We start from the raw sequence: 6,000 nt of genomic DNA, 5'->3' as shown, positions 1-6,000 counted from the left end.
CCAGTGATGGCCGACTAGGCCATCTTTTGATACATATGCAGCTAGAGTCAAGAGCTCAGGGGTACTGGTTAGTTCATAATGTTGTTCCACCTATAGGGTTGAAGATCCCTTTGGCTCCTTGGGTACTTTCTCTAGCTCCTCCATTGGGAGCCCTGTGATCCATCCATTAGCTGACTGTGAGCATCCACTTCTGTGTTTGCTAGGCCCCGGCATAGTCTCACAAGAGACAGCTACATCTGGGTCCTTTCAGTAAAATCTTGCTAGTGTATGCAATGGTGTCAGCATTTGGAAGCTGATTATGGGGTGGATCCCTGGATATGGCAGTCTCTACATGGTCCATCCTTTCATCTCAGCTCCATACTTTGTTTCTGTAACTCCTTCCATGGGTGTTTTGTTCCCACTTCTAAGGAGGGGCATAGTGTCCACACTTCAGTCTTCATTTTTCTTGAGTTTCATGTGTTTAGGAAATTGTATCTTATATCGTGGGTATCCTAGGTTTTGGGCTAGTATCCACTTATCAGTGAGTACATATTGTGTGAGTTCCTTTGTGATTGTGTTACCTCACTCAGGATGATGCTCTCCAGGTCCATCCATTTGGCTAGGAATTTCATAAATTCATTCTTTTTAATAGCTGAGTAGTACTCCATTGTGTAGATGTACCACATTTTCTGTATCCATTCCTCTGTTGAGGGGCATCTGGGTTCTTTCCAGTTTCTGGCTATTATAAATAAGGCTGCTATGAACATAGTGGAGCATGTGTCCTTCTTACCAGTTGGGGCTTCTTCTGGATATATGCCCAGGAGAGGTATTGCTGGATCCTCCGGTAGTACTATGTCCAATTTTCTGAGGAACCGCCAGACTGATTTCCAGAGTGGTTGTACAAGCCTGCAATCCCACCAACAATGGAGGAGTGTTCCTATTTCTCCACATCCTCGCCAGCATCTGCTGTCACCTGAATTTTTGATCTTAGCCATTCTCACTGGTGTGAGGTGGAATCTCAGGGTTGTTTTGATTTGCATTTCCCTGATGATTAAGGATGTTGAACATTTTTTCAGGTGCTTCTCTGCCATTCGGTATTCCTCAGGTGAGAATTCTTTGTTCAGTTCTGAGCCCCATTTTTTAAGGGGGTTATTTGATTTTCTGAGGTCCACCTTCTTGAGTTCTTTATATATGTTGGATATTAGTCCCCTATCTGATTTAGGATAGGTAAAGATCCTTTCCCAGTCTGTTGGTGGTCTTTTTGTCTTATAGACAGTGTCTTTTGCCTTGCAGAAACTTTGGAGTTTCATTAGGTCCCATTTGTCAATTCTCGATCTTACAGCACAAGCCATTGCTGTTCTGTTCAGGAATTTTTCCCCTGTGCCCATATCTTCAAGGCTTTTCCCCACTTTCTCCTCTATAAGTTTCAGTGTCTCTGGTTTTATGTGAAGTTCCTTGATCCACTTAGATTTGACCTTAGTACAAGGAGATAAGTATGGATCGATTCGCATTCTTCTACATGATAACAACCAGTTGTGCCAGCACCAATTGTTGAAAATGCTGTCTTTCTTCCACTGGATGGTTTTGGCTCCCTTGTCGAAGACCAAGTGACCATAGGTGTGTGGGTTCATTTCTGGGTCTTCAATTCTATTCCATTGGTCCACTTGTCTGTCTCTATACCAGTACCATGCAGTTTTTATCACAATTGCTCTGTAGTAAAGCTTTAGGTCAGGCATGGTGATTCCACCAGAGGTTCTTTTATCCTTGAGAAGAGTTTTTGCTATCCTCGGTTTTTTGTTATTCCAGATGAATTTGCAAATTGCTCCTTCTAATTCGTTGAAGAATTGAGTTGGAATTTTAATGGGGATTGCATTGAATCTGTAGATTGCTTTTGGCAAGATAGCCATTTTTACAATGTTGGTCCTGCCAATCCATGAGCATGGGAGATCTTTCCATCTTCTGAGATCTTCTTTAATTTCTTTCTTCAGGGACTTGAAGTTTTTATCATACAGATCTTTCACTTCCTTCGTTAGAGTCACGCCGAGATATTTTATATTATTTGTGGCTATTGAGAAGGGTGTTGTTTCCCTAATTTCTTTCTCAGCCTGTTTATTCTTTGTGTAGAGAAAGGCCATTGACTTGTTTGAGTTAATTTTATATCCAGCTACTTCACCGAAGCTGTTTATCAGGTTTAGGAGTTCTCTGTTGGAATTTTTAGGGTCACTTATATATACTATCATATCATCTGCAAAAAGTGATATTTTGACTTCCTCTTTTCCAATTTGTATCCCCTTGATCTCCTTTTGTTGTCGAATTGCTCTGGCTAATACTTCAAGTACTATGTTGAAAAGGTAGGGAGAAAGTGGGCAGCCTTGTCTAGTCCCTGATTTTAGTGGGATTGCTTCCAGCTTCTCTCCATTTACTTTGATGTTGGCTACTGGTTTGCTGTAGATTGCTTTTATCATGTTTAGGTATTGGCCTTGAATTCCTGATCTTTCCAGAACTTTTATCATGAATGGGTGTTGAATCTTGTCAAATGCTTTTTCTGCATCTAACGAGATGATCATGTGGTTTTTGTCTTTGAGTTTGTTTATATAATGGATTACATTGATGGATTTTCGTATATTAAACCATCCCTGCATCCCTGGAATAAAACCTACTTGGTCAGGATGGATGATTGCTTTAATGTGTTCTTGGATTCGGTTAGCGAGAATTTTATTAAGAATTTTTGCATCGATGTTCATAAGAGAAATTGGTCTGAAGTTCTCTATCTTTGTTGGATCTTTCTGTGGTTTAGGTATCAGAGTAATAGTGGCTTCATAAAATGAGTTGGGTAGAATACCTTCTACTTCTATCTTGTGAAAAAGTTTGTGCAGAACTGGAGTTAGATCTTCTTTGAAGGTCTGATAGAACTCTGCACTAAACCCGTCTGGTCCTGGGCTTTTTTTGGCTGGGAGACTATTAATAACTGCTTCTATTTCTTTAGGGGATATGGGACTGTTTAGAAGGTCAACTTGATCCTGATTCAACTTTGGTACCTGGTATCTGTCCAGAAATTTGTCCATTTCGTCCAGGTTTTCCAGCTTTGTTGAGTATAGCCTTTTGTAGAAGGATCTGATGGTGTTTTGGATTTCTTCAGGATCTGTTGTTATGTCTCCCTTTTCAGTTCTGATCCTGTTAATTAGGATTTTGTCCCTGTGCCCTTTAGTGAGTCTAGCTAAGGGTTTATCTATCTTGTTGATTTTCTCAAAGAACCAACTCCTCGTTTGGTTAATTCTTTGAATAGTTCTTCTTGTTTCCACTTGGTTGATTTCACCCCTGAGTTTGATTATTTCCTGCCGTCTACTCCTCTTGGGTGAATTTGCTTCCTTTTTTTCTAGAGCTTTTAGATGTGTTGTCAAGCTGCTAGTATGTGCTCTCTCCCGTTTTTTCTTGAAGGCACTCATAGCTATGAGTTTCCCTCTTAGAAATGCTTTCATTGTGTCCCAAAGGTTTGGGTACGTTGTGGCTTCATTTTCATTAAACTCTAAAAAGTCTTTAATTTCTTTCTTTATTCCTTCCTTGACCAAGGTATCATTGAGAAGAGTGTTGTTCAGTTTCCATGTGAATGTTGGCTTTCTGTTATTTATTTTGTTATTGAAGATCAGCCTTAGTGCATGGTGATCTGATAGGATACATGGGACAATTTCAATATTTTTGAATCTGTTGAGGCCTGATTTGTGACCTATTATGTGGTCAATTTTGGAGAAGGTACCATGAGGTGCTGAGAAGAAGGTATATCCTTTTGTTTTAGGATAAAATGTTCTGTAGATATCTGTCAGATCCATTTGTTTCATCACTTCTGTTAGTTTCAGTGTGTCCCTGTTTAGTTTCTGTTTCCATGATCTGTCCATTGGTGAAAGTGGTGTGTTGAAGTCTCCCACTATTATTGTGTGAGGCGCAATGTGTGCTTTGAGCTTTACTAAAGTTTCTTTAGTGAATGTGGCTGCTCTTGTATTTGGAGCATAGATATTCAGAATTGAGAGTTCCTCTTGGAGGATTTTACCTTTGATGAGAATGAAGTGTCCCTCCTTGTCTTTTTTGATGACTTTGGGTTGGAAGTCAATCTTATCAGATATTAGGATGGCTACTCCTGCTTGTTTCTTCATACCATTTGCTTGGAAAATTGTTTTCCAGCCTTTCATTCTGAGGTAGTGTCTATCTTTTTCTCTGAGATGAGTTTCCTGTAAGCAGCAAAATGTTGGGTCTTGTTTGTGTAGCCAGTTTGTTAGTCTATGTCTTTTTATTGGCGAGTTGAGACCATTGATGTTAAGAGATATTAAGGAAAAGTAATTGTTGCTTCCTGTTATTTTAGTTGTTAAAGGTGGCATTCTGTTCTTGTGGCTGTCTTCTTTTAGGTTTGTTGAGGGATTACCTTCTTGTTTTTTCTAGGGCGTTGTTCCCGTTCTTGTATTGGTTTTTTTCTGTTATTATCCTTTGAAGGGCTGGATTCGTGGAGAGATAATGCGTGAATTTGGTTTTGTCGTGGAATACTTTGGTTTCTCCCTCTATGATAATTGAGAGTTTGGCTGGGTATAGTAGCCTGGGCTGCAGTTTGTGTTCTCTTAGTGTCTGTATAACATCTGTCCAGGCTCTTCTGGCTTTCATAGTCTCTGGTGAAAAATCTGGTGTAATTCTGATAGGCTTGCCTTTATATGTTACTTGACCTTTTTCCCTTACTGCTTTTAGTATTCTATCTTTATTTAGTGCATTTGATGTTCTGATTATTATGTGTCGGGAGGAATTTCTTTTCTGGTCCAGTCTATTTGGAGTTCTGTAGGCTTCTTGTATGTTCATATGCATCTCATTCTTTAGATTTGGGAAGTTTTCTTCAATAATTTTGTTGAAGATGTTTGCTGGACCTTTGAGTTGAAAATCTTCATTCTCATCCACTCCTATTATCCGTACATTTGGTCTTCTTATTGTGTCCTGGATTTCCTGGATATTTTGAGTTAGGATCTTTTTGCATTTTCCATTTTCTTTGATTGTTGTGCCGATGTTCTCTATGGAATCTTCTGCACCTGAGATTCTCTCTTCCATCTCTTGTATTCTGTTGCTAATGCTCAAATCTATGGTTCCAGATTTCTTTCCTAGGGTTTCTATCTCTAGTGTTGCCTCGCTTTGAGTTTTCTTTATTGTGTCTACTTCCCTTTTTAGGTCTAGTATGGTTTTGTTCATTTCCATCACCTGTTTGTATGTTTTTTCCTCTTTTTCTGTAAGGACTTCTACCTGTTTGATTGTGTTTTCCTGTTTTTCTTTAAGGACTTGTAACTCTTTAGCAGTGTTCTCCTGTATTTCTTTAAGTGATTTATTAAAGTCCTTCTTGATGTCCTCTACCATCATCATGAGATATGCTTTTAAATCTAGGTCTAGGTTCTCAGGTGTGTTGGGGTTCCCTGGACTGGGCGAAGTGGGTGTGCTGGGTTCTGGTGATGGTGAGTGGTCTTGGTTCCTGTTAGTAAGATTCCTCCGTTTACCTTTCGCCATCTGGTAATCTCTGGAGTTAGTAGTTATAGTTGACTCTGTTTAGAGATTGTTCTTCTGGTGATTCTGTTACCGTCTATCAGCAGACCTGGGAGACAGATTCTCTCCTCTGAGTTTCAGTGCTCAGAGCACTCTCTGCTGGCAAGCTCTCTTACAGGGAAGGTGCGCAGATATCTTGTATTTGGACCTCCTCCTGGCCGAAGAAGAAGGCCCAAAACAGGACCTTTCTCAGACACTGTGTTGCTTTGGCAGTTCCCAGGTGGTACAGACTCTCACCTAAGCAGACTAAATTCCTAAGTTCCTTGGAGTCCCGGGACCAAGATGGCGACCGCTGCTGCTGTGGCTTAGGCTGCCTCCCCAGCCGGGCGGGCACCTGTCCTCCGGTCCGGAAGGTGGCCGGCTGTCCCCGGCCCACACAGGGTGCTGCCTCAGCGCCTCTGTGCTTCTGCCTGTTCCAGAAGCTGTCAGGTTCTCTGGCGCACCCTCTCACCTGTTCAG

This window comes from Mus musculus, chromosome 13 (assembly GCF_000001635.26).
Source record: "Mus musculus strain C57BL/6J chromosome 13, GRCm38.p6 C57BL/6J".
NCBI classification, from domain to species: Eukaryota; Metazoa; Chordata; class Mammalia; order Rodentia; family Muridae; genus Mus; species Mus musculus.
The sequence above is the reverse complement of the archived record's forward strand: the minus strand, read 5'-3'. Positions refer to the sequence as shown.